This window comes from Pan paniscus, chromosome 14 (genome assembly GCF_029289425.2).
Source record: "Pan paniscus chromosome 14, NHGRI_mPanPan1-v2.0_pri, whole genome shotgun sequence".
Lineage (NCBI taxonomy): Eukaryota > Metazoa > Chordata > Mammalia > Primates > Hominidae > Pan > Pan paniscus.
The window spans coordinates 26083914-26097189 of NC_073263.2; the positions used below are offsets into that span (position 1 = coordinate 26083914).

At 47.0% G+C, this 13276-nt stretch overlaps 1 long non-coding RNA gene across 1 annotated transcript; it reads left to right on the forward strand.

The window, feature by feature from the left end:
* Window positions 1-3593: 3593 nt before the first annotated feature.
* Window positions 3594-12448, forward strand: LOC134728859 (uncharacterized). The gene is made up of 4 exons (XR_010109731.1): window positions 3594-3700; window positions 4075-4185; window positions 8677-8752; window positions 10714-12448. It is a non-coding gene; the product is annotated as an uncharacterized LOC134728859 (long non-coding RNA).
* Window positions 12449-13276: the final 828 nt, after the last annotated feature.

A 13276-nucleotide genomic window follows, 5' to 3' on the forward strand; every position in this document is an offset into this window, starting at 1 on the left:
CTTTGTGCCTGCTCATGGAAAGGGCTGTTATTAATGTCACAATCATGCAGTCACATCTATGGAGATGACCCTTCTCCTGGGAAAGCCATGGAAGTCTTTGTTTGTCAGGAACCTGTGTGGCTTTCTTACTGTTTAGTCGACAAAATGGAAGCAGCACTTAAAATCTCATGCTGGGGATTTCATCCCTCTATTGTTTGGGATACAGAGAGTCTGTGTAACACACACATATCAAGAGGGAAGCTGGGCACCAGTCAGAATTGACGATGGGCCAGAAATCAGCAGGCTGAAGAGAAAACAAATATGGCTTCAATGAAAAACAGAAAGAACTGAGAATCAGATGCGAAAGCGCTGAAACCAGCACAGTGTGCGGTACTGTGGCGGCTAAAGGGGGTGGGAAACGGGTCACAGGCCTCAGGGTTTCCCCCTGTACAATGGACACACTGCTATTGCCAACTGAGTGAGCTAGCTTTTGTAAGTAGCTTGAAATATTCATACCTAAACGTTATTTCTGTCCTCTGTCATCTGTCTTTGAGCTGTTACTCTTTTCCGGAGCCCAAAAGGGCCTTTTACCTTGTTTGTGCCCCAAAACGAGGAGTGTGCAGAAACCCACGTGTGATCATCCATCCTGTGCCACAGTGGGAGGGAGCAGGGGATGTCACGGGAGGGGGAGAGGCTCTCACTCCCAGCATGAGTCTCACGCGCTCTGAGGCTTGAGCCAGACTCAGGAAAGGCAGCACTTTTCAAAGGCCAGGGCCCTCAGACCTCACCAGCATTTCAGAAGGAACAGAGAGAACAGGGACTGGCTGCCCGAGGCAAGGTGGACAGTCTGCGACCTGGGCCCTGCCGAGGCCTGCTAGGGACCCTTCACCACAGTGACCTCTGCCTGAAGAGACTCCAGGAACCCCCACTGCTGGCTTCTAAAGTATTGGCATCTTATTTGCAGTGACCTTCCACGTGTGTTGCCTGCCCGGGTTAATAGCCTTAAGAGCCTTCGTTTTCTGCACTGTTTAAAAATATTTTATTAGTTTACATAGAAAGTTGCTTACTTTACTTAGCTTTCTAATTCTTTAAGATCTGAGGCCTCTAGTTTACAACTTGATCCATTTTTAACCACCTTAATTTCCTTCCTGTCGTTGTCTAGAATTTTTCCCTTAACGTTTTGTCTTCTATCTTTAAAATTTTCCTCATTCCTTTTAGTGTGACTTATAAATCATTTTAGTTTCCTGAAGCTGACACCCTTTTATCATCCACATCTTAATTTTTACTTACCTGAATACATTTATTCGTAAAAACAAATTACTACCCTTTAATATCTCCTTCTTACATTTTGTTGGTCTTAATCTCTTTACTTGTTGTTGTTCCTTTTAGTTTCTTAGTTGGGTTAATATCTGCTTTCTTTTTTAGCTCTGGCTTGTAAGAGACAGGCAAGATGTGTGTGTCCCAGACGAGAGGATGGGGAGGGAGTGCAGGCTGGGAGTGCGGGCCAGGGACAGGGATCTCTAGCTGCAGCCAACTGTGCTCTGGCTCTGCTTTACACAGCTTCCATCCTCTTAGCCACAGTCTCAATCTATGAGGACCGAGGTGCTGGTGCTCCTCCCCAGCGTGGTGACTATTAACCGGGGCAGGCGGCACACTTGAATTCATTCATTTAACAGATACCTGGTGCCACTGTGGGAACAAGGTGCCTCCCTCCCTGGCTTGTTCTGGTGGTGGCCAGACAAAAGCAAGCTTCCAGAGGTGATGGGAACCAGAAAGGGCATTTAATAAAATTTAATAAAACATGAGACACAGGCCAAAGAGAGATGAAGTGAGTAGCAGGAGGTTAGTGGACTTAGCAGAGAAGGTGGCAGAGCCCTGATCCTGATTTCTCTCTGTCTAAAGACAGGCAGAGTCCCTTCTGCATCAGCTGATGATGCCTGGGGACAGAGAGCCAGGGAAGGTCTGAGGCAGGAGGCCTCAAAGACTTTGCAAGGAGCTTTGCTCTTTGTGCTTCTATGATGAACACTCATAACCATTTATTTCCCTTTGCTCTTCTGTTGTTTGTCTGTTTGGATCCATGGGACTTCTGGAAATAAAAATTGTTGGAAAATTCCATTTAGAAAGAATTACCAGAATGGTGTTGATGTGCCACTTGTATACTAACCACTTCCCCTTGTCAGGCACGAAAACATGAAAATCACATACAAACAAGCACAAGAAAGGGTCTATGCCACCTGGAGTGATCGGACAGTGGGCAGGCCGTGGACGGCCCCTGCTTCCTCAGGATGAGAGGTGGGCCACGTTCTGCCCTCTCCTCTCATGCGGAGGTCAGTGCAGCGATCCTGCAAGAACAGGAAGGGACACGAGACCACCACGAGGTTGGAGCAGCCATAAAGCAGAAAACCTCTCTCTCTTTGTGAGCACGTGTTGTAGGGTGGTTAGCGTAGAGAAGTAAGCCCCAAGAGTGTCATAACTATTCAGCAAGCTTCGTGGACCGGTGAGCATCCTTGGCCATCCCAGGAGTCTCCCTCCACCTGCAGGACCTCTGGCGCCTTAGCTGGGCAGGAATGTGTTTCCGGAAGTCCACCTTCAGATCCTTGGTTGGAGCTACAAAGCCAAGCAAGGGTCTGTCTACACGATGGCCCCAATGGGCAAACAAGGCAAGATGTCCCCCAAGTGGACAAGGCCTGCCACAACCTGGGAAGCCAGCCAGCCACTGGAATCTAGCTTGATCCCCTTCTTCAGCAAAAAAGTCAGACAAGGCTGGCCAGGCCAGCAGGCGACTCCAGGCGTGGGCTGGGAGGGAACAGGCTTGTCAGAAGGGGAAGGTCAGAAGACAAGCAGGGAGCAGTGATGACAGGCCCCCGTAAATCGCACAGGCAGCCCAGATCCTTCCAGGGCCCAGGACAGAACTGATGAGGGCGACGCTCCACCCGGACCTCCATGCAGTGCCTCTGGTTTGACTTTAGGAAGAGAACGAGGGCTAAGTCTTCTGTGAGGTCTCCAGGGAAGGAGGCCATATAGAGGATGCAGAGGCAGGGCCCTGAGACCTTTTCTGAAGGGACCCTGCCTCCTCTCCCTCCTTGCAAGGCCACTAGAGGGTTCTCATGGGGTAGGGTCTTCTGCAGAGGATGGGGGAGAAGTCAGGTGGGACTCTCCCTCTTGCTTCAGCATTCACACAAATACTGGACCCCGTGGCTGGCCCCTCTGGAATGCTCAGCGCCTTGGAGAAAGGGGCGCCTGCGGCATCTTCCCGTCCTGAGTCTCACCTCCTCTGGCAAGGGTGTCACACTTCCAGTGGCCTCCCAATTGCCTTTTCTCAATTGGTCCCATTACATCCACATTTAGCTTAAGCGAATTCAACTGTAGGTGCTCAAAGAAAACTTTAAACGAAAAACAATGTAAATAAAGTGTGTGGTTCTGCCAGCCCTTCCCCGCAATAAGCATATGCCCCAGAGAGCGGATCTGCCAACGTTTGCATCCAATTCTGAGCCTCTCCGAGGTGCGAGCATCTCGCACACCAGTGTTTAGAGTGACAATACATCTTTTTCATACAACATGACCTCGAAATGCAAGCCAAGCCGATTGCTTCCTCTGGTGCTCAGCCACAGAGACGGCCATCTGTCCCAATGCTGCAGGAAAACTGGCTGCGTTGTGTTTACGAGAGGCTGTATTTCAGACACCAGCCTCTGATCTCTCTGGAGAATTCTTTTTTCCCAAGGTAATTTTGGTTAGACTTGATTTTCTCCTTAATGTTGACTTGAGAATCTACCTAACTGCTGTCTGAAATGCAACTCCACTCTGGCTCTTTTCCTACTAAGCTGCGAGCTCCTTGAAAGGTGGGCCATGTCTGCTTCATGTTTCCAATCCCAGCACATGCCTGGCACACAGTAGACATGGCGCCATGGAGGAATGAAGAGGTCAGAGCCTCCCTGAGGATAGGTTCCTGGCCATTCTCACTCATTTCCCTAAGGGTGGGCAGATTGAGATCTCCGAGGATGATTTGATTCCATTTCAGATCGGGATGAAGATGATGCAGCTCCTATCTATCTCTGCTGTTTTCGCCCACGATACCTTCTCATCTTTCTTTGGAAGGTCCCTGACAATTTTCTTCTGGTGGCCACTGCTGAGCAGCTGACACACACAGGGACTGCTCCATGCTGTCAACTCTTGCTTTTCGTAAGAACTTCCCCCGGCACATAATAGGTAAGTGCTCAATAAACACACATCGAATGTTGAGTGAACAAATGAATAGAGGAATACCTAGTCTACCAGGTAACTACTCCTTAAGCTCTCTCCCTTTGATTTTCAGGCTCTTGCTAATATACAGCCCACTCTTCCCAGGAACAGCCTTTAGTAGAGTTTCCTAAGCACAGTGTGTGAATGTTACTTCTGAATTTATTCCTTCATCTCCTGATTTGGGTTCCTCCCAGCAGGGCGAATGGTAACCCTTAGATGGCTACAATGATGATGACACTGTGTTTGCCTCTATTCTATACATCCCATGATGGAAATAATTGTCTCTGTAAATCTGAACACCATGGACCACGATGGCCTCTCCTCCAATTGATCTGGACCGGAGGGCTTTTTGTCCAAAGCTCTGTCTCCTGGAGATTGTTATGTTAATTTCAATAGAAACCGCTTCATCGGCATCAGGTTCAATTTCATGTGACTCAGCTGGCCACCCTTTAGTTCCCTAAACTTGGATGCCATTGGAATCACATGGGGAGATTTTATAAAATACTAATTCCTGAGACCTAACCTAAGAGATCCTGCTTCGATTGGTCTGTGGTAGGGCCCAGGCTTTGGTGTATTGTAAGAGCGCCCCAGGAAATTCTAACAGGTGTCCAGGTTCAAAGAACCATTTCACCTAATCACTTCTCTCTGCCACTCTCTGGAAGATTGGATCACACCTTTCTTCCCTCCCTTCCCTTTCCAAATGCTAACTCCCCAAGAGAGCATTGCCCCATCCTCCCAGCACCACGTGGACACACCAGCACTTGTACCCAAGCGCTCTGTCCTGGATCCCACCTCAATGCCAGCTTAAGCCTAAGTGGGGCTTCTCTCCCACTCTTGATCACTGTCTCTTGCCTGCACCATTCATTTCTCCTTCTGTACTGAATCCCTCTCCAACAGTGCAATAGGACCTCCTGTTTAAAATACTACGTCCTGCTGAGCGCAGTGGCTCACACCTGTAATCCCAGCAGTTTGGAGGCCGAGGCAAGTGGATCACTTGAGGTCAGGAATTTGAGACCAGCCTGGCCAACATGGCGAAACCCTGTCTGTACTAAAAATACAAAAATTAGCTAGCTGGGTGTGGTGGCACATGCCTGTAGTCCCAGCTACTCAGGAGGCTGAAGCAGAAGAATCCCTTGAACCCAGGAGGTGGAGGTTGGAGCGAGCCAAGATCGCGCCATTGCACTCCAGCCTGGGTGACAGAACGAGACTCTGTCTCAAACAAAAACAAAAAAACCCTACTATGTCCTAGTCACCACCTCCCTCCAGCCATGCCCCCACTCTCTGCTCCCTTCCATGCCAGTCTCCTCTCTTCTAGGCAGCTGGCTGCACTCTCACTGTCCACATCCTTGTCTGCCCTTCTGTTTGTCAGCTTTTCATCTCAGTATTGCTCTTGTCAAGGTCACCAGCCCTGACCTCTATCTAGCCACATCCAACGGTCACTTCTCACCTGCATCTCATAGACCACTGGTGCGGTTTATTCTCTTGGCTTTCAGGTTCCACACTCTCATCTCTCATTTGCCTCATTGGATACTGGTCTTAGGCTCTTTTGCTGGATCCTCCTTCTCTTCTTAACCTCTAAACATTTGAAAGCCCTAGGCTCAGTCTTGGCTCTGTTCCCTGCTCTCCTCTACCTGCACATGCGTTAGAAGTGCTCCTGCCCAGCCCCAGAGGTTCAACACCGTCTATTTCTGAGCTATCCAGTATGGCAGCTGCCAGCCACACATGGCTACTGAGCACTTGAAATGAGGCTGGTCCAGCTGAGATGTGCTGTCACTGTGAAAACACACCCAATGGTGACAACTTAATATGGGAAAATAATGTAAAATAGTAATGTTTTTGTATTAATTACATGCTGAAGTGATAACATTTTAGGCTAAGTAGAATATGTTAAAATTGATGTCTTTTGGTTCTTTCTACTTTTTTTAAACAGGGCTGCTGGAAATTTTTAAATTATCTCTAGTCTATACGGTGATGACGCCTACATTTTCTAACTCTAGCCTCTGGTCTCTGGGTTTTAGAATGTTGTACTAATCAGGGTTCTCCAGAGAAACAGAACTAATAGTGTGTGTGCATGCACGTGTGTGTGCATCCGTGTGTGTGTGTGTGTGTGTGTGTATAGAGGTTTATTCTAAGTAATTGGTTCATGTGATTATAGGGGTTGGCACATCTGAAATTTGAAGGGCAGGTGCAGACTCAGGAAAGAGGTGATGTTGCTGGAGTCTGGAGGGAGACTGCTGACAGAATTCCTTCTTCCATGGGAGACCTCGGTCATTTTCTCTTAAGGCCTTCAACTAATCTGATTGGATAAGGCCCATTCGTTTTACAGAGGATCATCTAATTTACTCAAAATCTATTGACTTAAATGTTTATCTCATCTTTAAACAATTACCTTCACAGCCACATCCAGATTGGTGTTTGACCAAATATCTGGGCACCGTAACCCAGCCAGGTTGACATGTAAAATTCACACAGGTTCACTTGAGTGTCTAATGGCCACTGCAAGCTTCACATGTTCCAAACAGAACTCTCTTGCTGTTGCCCCCACAATGGCTCCTCCCCACCTTGGTGCATAATACCCTCATTCACCAAGTTGCTCAGTCCAAGCCCTGGGATCCCCCTGACCACTTTCTTCCTTCATCTCTCATATCCTGTCTGTATTAGGGTTCTCTAGAGGGACAGGACTAATAGGATGGATGTATATATGAAGGAGGGGTTATTAAGGAGTGTTGACTCACACGATCACAAGGTGAGGTCCCACAATAGGCCATCTGCAAGCTGAGGAGCAAGGAAGCCAGTCTGAGTCCCAAAACCTCAAAAGTAAAGAAGCTGACAGTGCAGCCTTCAGTCTGTGGCCGAAGGCCTGAGAGTCCCTGACAAACCACTGGTGTAAGTCCAAGAGTCCAAAAACCGAAGAACCTGGAGTCCGATGTTCGAGGGCAGGAAGCATCCAGCACAGGAGAAAGATGAAGTCAGGAAGACTCAGCCAGTCTACTCCTTCCACACTTTTCTGCCTGCTTTCATTCTAGCTGCACTGGCAGCTGATTAGGTAGTGCCGATGCAGATTGAGGGTGGGTCTGCTTCTCCCAGTCCACTGACTCAAATGTTAATCTCCTTTGGCAACACCTCACAGACACACCCAGGAACAATACTTTGCATCCTTCAATCCAATCAAGTTGACCCTCAATACTAACCATTACACCATCCATCAGCAGGTTCTGCCTGCGCTACTCTCAGCTTAGATTCTGACTCGGACAATGGCACATGGTCCAAGCTGCCATCCTCTCTCACCTATCTGTAATAGTGCTTCCAACTGCCTCCCCGCTTTCCCCTCCATTTGCAGACACATCTCCACACAGCAGCTGGAATCACCTTTTTAAAACACCAACCTTACCATGTAACTCTTTATCTCAAAATCTTAACGGCTTGCTATCACACTCAGAATAAAATCAGAAATCTTGACCAAGGCCCACAGCATGCAAAGACCAGCCCTTGCCTTGCCAGTTTCTCTGATCTCATGGCCTAACTCACTCACTCAGATCCAGCCACGCCAGCCTTCTTGAAGTTCCTTGGATGTGTCATTCCCATCTCCAGGCCTTTGTGCCTGTGGCTTACTTACTTGGAGCACTCTTTTTAAAAAATTTTTAATTATTATGGGTACATAATAGGGGTATACACTGATGGGGTCCATGCAATGTTCTGATACAGGCATGTGATGCGTAATAACCACAACAGGGCATTTGGGGTGTCCATCACCTCATGCATTTATCATTTCATTGTGTAAGGACAATCCAATTCCACTCTTTCAGTTATTTTTATTGGGTTTTTTTGTTTTGTTTTGTTTTTGAGATGAGATCTCACTCTGTCACCTAGGCTGGAGTGCAGTGGTACAATCTCAAGTCACTGCAACCTCTGCCTCCAGAGCTCAAACGATCCTCGTACGTTAGCCTCCTGAGTAGCTGGAACCACATACATGTGCCACCATGCCTGGCTAATTTTTGCATTTTTATAGTGATGGGGTTTCATCATGTTGCCCAGACTGGTCTCAAACTCCTGGACTTAAGCAATCTGCACGCCTCGGCCTCCCAAAATGTTTGTATTATAGGCGTGAGCCACTGTGCTGGGCCTTTTAGTTATTTTTAGATATGTAATAAATTATTGTTAACTATAGACATGCTGTTGTGATATAAAATATAGATCTTATTCATTCTAACTGTATTTTTGCACCCATTAACCATCACTCATATGTGGGAACTAAACATGGCAACAATTGAACTCATGGAGATGGAGAGTAGACTCATGGTCACCAGAGGTGAGGAAGGGCAATAGGGAGGTGGGAGCACCCTCTCCCCACCATCTTACGTTCATTCCCTCCCTTCCTGTCCTGCTGTACCTGGCTTGGCATCTTGGCGCCTTCCATCAGGGACCACCTCCCTTGAGCCTACACATTGCTTCTTGCAGGTCAGCAGGGTGCTGATTTGACTGTGGAAGCCCTTCTCCAGGCCATGCTCTGTCTCTCCAAGGAGAAAATGCAGAGGTGAGTTTGCTCATCACATACTGCTGGGACCGCTGAGCTCCATCCAGGCCACACTCAAACTCTCTCATCAGTAAAGTGACAGTAACAAGAGCTTCCATCTCATAGGTTTGTTTGAGGATTGCATGATAATCTTTGCAAAGTGCTGGTATGTAGTAAATATTCAACAAATGCCAGCTAAGATATTGCTGACCTTATTAGTCACACAGTTAAGGAACTAAGCACCATGTAACGAGAGAGTGGCTGCCTATAATCCAGGTTTGTGATTGTACCAACTTGCCACTGAATAAGAGGCTAAGGGATAGAGTTATTTATATTTGCAGGAAGGGTGTGTGATCCAGGTTTTAAGAGAGAATCAAGTCTCACACTGGATACAGAGTTAGCAACGGCTACCAAGAGAGGGTTTGATATTTTTTCCCTTTACTCTGTGTTGGCTTTATTGGGTCTTCCTTTTTTCCAACTCAGCATGTTTGGCCCTCTGGTCCCAGCAAGTGGCATACTGATTTTAAGGTGAAATTTGTTATCCTGGCAAATTAAGAGTACATTGGGAGAATGAGCTTCTCACTGAAACTGGCAGATAAAATGAGAACTGCAGCCCCAAATCAATGAAAAGATAGAAGGAAGCAACACGCTGCTTTAAATGAGTTTTGGTCTCTAGACGTAGAGGGACTGTAATCGCAGACTGCTAAAGGGATTTGCAAATGTCGTCTCAGAACCACTATCTGCAATCTTCAAGAAACGTGACATGGGAGGAGTGCCAAAGGACTGGAGATGGATAATATGAGAGGAATTTTCCAAATGTGGAAGCAATAAGAATATATTGAACACTAGATTGAATTTCACTCAATCTTTCTCTGATGATTCAGAGAACAATTAGAATTATGCATTGCTTCAAGGTCATTGCACCAAATGAAGCTTATTGCATACTGTAAATGGGCAGATGTTCACATTAATGCACAAACTGTTAACAGTTAACAGCTTTCTGGGCAACAGGGCTTGATTTGTTAATAATCTCTGCCAGTTACTGGGCACCCCATGTGCCAGGAGCAATAAGTGTTTTCCTTACGTTTGCTTCTTTCATCCTTTCTGCCACCCTGGGAGGTTGCATTTTGAGGGCATTGAAACTTAGAGAGAAGGAATCGCCTCCTTCTCCACAGCTATACAGGTGACATGATAAGAGGCAAGACAGCAGCACAAATGTTAACTTAATTTAAAGGCAATTGATCTTAACCTCTACTCTGTGCTGCCTAGAAACATCCAGACTGCATTCCATGAGCGAGAGGCCAAAGAGAAGCCAGGAAAGGAGACAGAAAATAAGCAATCATGAGAACAGGCTCCTGAGAACAGCAATCATGAGGCTCCTGAGACATTCCTCACACATTGCACCTCTAGGGCACATTTCCCATGTTTTTTCCTGCAGGATAAACACAGTTTTACATGAAAATGGCATGAGCTACTTTAAGTCAAGGTTCAAAATCACGTCATGTGAAGCAGATTTGATCTGATGAATGGGAATCTAGGCACGTTCCCTGTTGATGTAGTTATGGTTTCCCGTCCTTACGGCCAATACACATCCTCTGAGACCAGTCTATTATTTATGTTTTGTTCATATAAACAACCCTCCAACTTTCCTGTGTTCTGCACTAAATTACTTATTTTTTAGTAGCCATGGGCCCTGGTAGGAAGCTAACAAAACCCTCAAGTCAGATAATTGAGGGAAGCTTAATGAAGGGGCTATGCACGAAGATCCAGGCAGGGTTGAGGAAAACCAACAGGGTGAGGATGAAGATGCCACAGCTCCGCAGCTCACCCGCCCTAGAAGGACCAGGACCAGGAGCAGAATCCAGAGCTTGGAGAGGACAGCTGGAGGCAAGGCTGTCTGCCCTGAGCCAGGACCTGAGCCTCCCCAGCAGGGAGTGGGCTGGGGAATCTGTATTCCAGCCTCACTTCCTTCCCACCTGCAGATGCTGGCAGGGCCTCCCAACATAAGTCACAGAGCAAGAGAGCCTGATCGTTCCCAGGACACAGAGCAAAGTGGAGGAAGCTGCAAGATGGATCTGGGAGAGTGAAGAGAAGATACCCTAGCATAATCCCCTACTCCTCCCCCAAAATGAAATTAAAACAACGAAAACAAAAGCAAATGGAAAAAGCAAAGCAATAAAATAAATGAAATTATATATGTGTGTGTATATATAAAATACATGTTTTTTAAAAAATCAAAACAAAAAACACCCATCAAGAGGTCACAAACTGGAGGCCGGGCACGGTGGCTCACGCCTGTAATCCCAGCACTTTGGGGGCTGAGATGGGCAGATCACCTGAGGTCAGGAGTTCGAGACCAGCCTGACCGACATGGTAAAACCCCATCTGTACTAAAAATACAGATATTAGCTAGGTGTGGTGGCAGGTGTCTGTAGTTCCAGCTACTTGAGAGGCTGAGGCACGAGAATCACTTGAACCTGGGAGGCAGCGGTTGCAGTGAGCCAAGATCATGCCAGCCCGGGTGACAGAGTGACTCTGTCTCAAAAAAAAAAAAAAAAAGAGAGAGAAAAGAAAAAAGAAAAGAAAAGAAAAAAAAAAGAGGTCACAAACTGGCCCTCGAGCAGAAAATAGCCCCAAGACAATTTGATTTGGCCTGGTACTTGTCTTACAGACATTTGAACATTTGAATTTATTGCCAATATATAAACTTGGGAGGTTTTACGTAGAAATCTGGATTTCCTGTGTTTCTTGAACAATCCAAAGATTCAATGGCCCCATAGTGGGAGCTGAGGGCCTGCTGCCCTCTGGAGGGAAGACAGAGAGGTGCAGCCTCCAGGCACTGTGGCGCCCGCCCCCGCCCTCCCACCCCTACTTGACTGATGTCTGCAAACTGCTGGGCCTGGGTAGGCAACTTAGACTTACACCGATCCAGAGAGGCCCATGCAACTGAGTAGAAACAGTAATTCTAAGCTCTCTGGTCACCAAAGCAAAGAGGGAAAAGGATAGGGTTCTTTATATTATAAAAGTAAGAATACCAATTCATCAGAAGAGGAAAGTTTTAATAGTTTCAGTTCTGAAAAATACCCATAGCAGAAAGGCACATCAGCTCTTTTTCTCCTACAACTTTTGATGCTCACGAGAAGCTCAGCCCAAGGCGGAGAGGAAATGGCTGTAGCAATGAAGACTGCAGAGTTCCTGCTATCAGCTGCTGCTCAAAACCCCTCAGTGGCTCCCCATTGCCCCGGAGCAATGATTCTCAACAGGGGGCAACTTCATCACCCAGGGGACACTGGGCAATGACTGGAGACGTTTTTGATTGTCATGACTGGGAGGCACCACTGGTATGTTGTAAGCCCAGCCAGCAATGCTGCAGAACATCGCACAATGTACAGGACAGCCTCCTGCCCTGCCTCACAACAAACAATTATCCAGCCCCAGATATAAGTAGTGCCAAAGCCAAGAAACCCTGCTCTAGAATCAAGTCCAGAATCTTATCCAACTTCCAAGATCTCCATTGCCTGGCTCCTGCTCCTATCAACCATCTCCTCCTTCAACCAACCCTGCTCCCCGACTCACACTTGGTCATTGATTGCCCACTCCTTTTGTGCCATGTCCTATGTTTGGCCTTTTGAGTATGCTGTTTCTTCCATCTGAGACACAAACTCGTTCACCTTCATCACCTAGGGGCAGTCTATGTCCCTCAGGGATCATCATCTATATCCCTTAGACATCACTCCACTTCCTTAAGGGAGCCTGTCTCCGAAACCCCCAGGACACCCTGCAGGATGGTAATGACCAGACTTTAGTGTCATCTCTGGACTAAGTCTGCGAGGGCAGGGAGCGGGGCTGTCTTGTCTACTGAATCCCCAGTACCTGCATAGAACATGCACCCGATCTGGCCACACACCCTCTAATCTCGGTCCTCTAATAGTCTTAAATAAATAAAATCCGACTTCTACCAGAAGCTTTAGTTTTGTCTCCAAGATAACCAGCATGAATCAAGAGGCTCTGGGGAGAAAGCGGATGAGTTTGAGAGCTGCACTAGCTCACTTCCCAGCAAGCGCTGGCTCTGGCAAGCCCTTGCAATTCTACCTCCCACGAGAAAACATTTGGTTTACAGGTTGGTCTGACTTGGCTTTGGAATACCAAGAACACAATCAGTATAAGTACCATCCAGTGTTAGTCAGCACGGATTCACAGAAGTTCTCACTCTACATATTTATTAAGAAATCCATCGACCCACACTTTTCTAGACAGAGCAATTTCAGACACTTCCTGTCTCCAAGAAGTCATTGCTAATATTGAATTCCAATAGTATGCGAAACTGTGGCTGGCAGCCAATAAGAGATGCTTTAAACCCCAACTCTCCCTTGATAGCCCGGCAATTTGTGAGTAACTTAACAGGCAGCAGAATTCATGGAGCTCTGAAGGCTGGGCCTTTCCCCTCTGGTGGCAAGAACTGGGTGAAAATTGATAGCCCCAGTGGAGCCACTTTTGGAATCAAAGTTGCATCCATTCACTTGCCCTGAGTCCACAACAGAATAT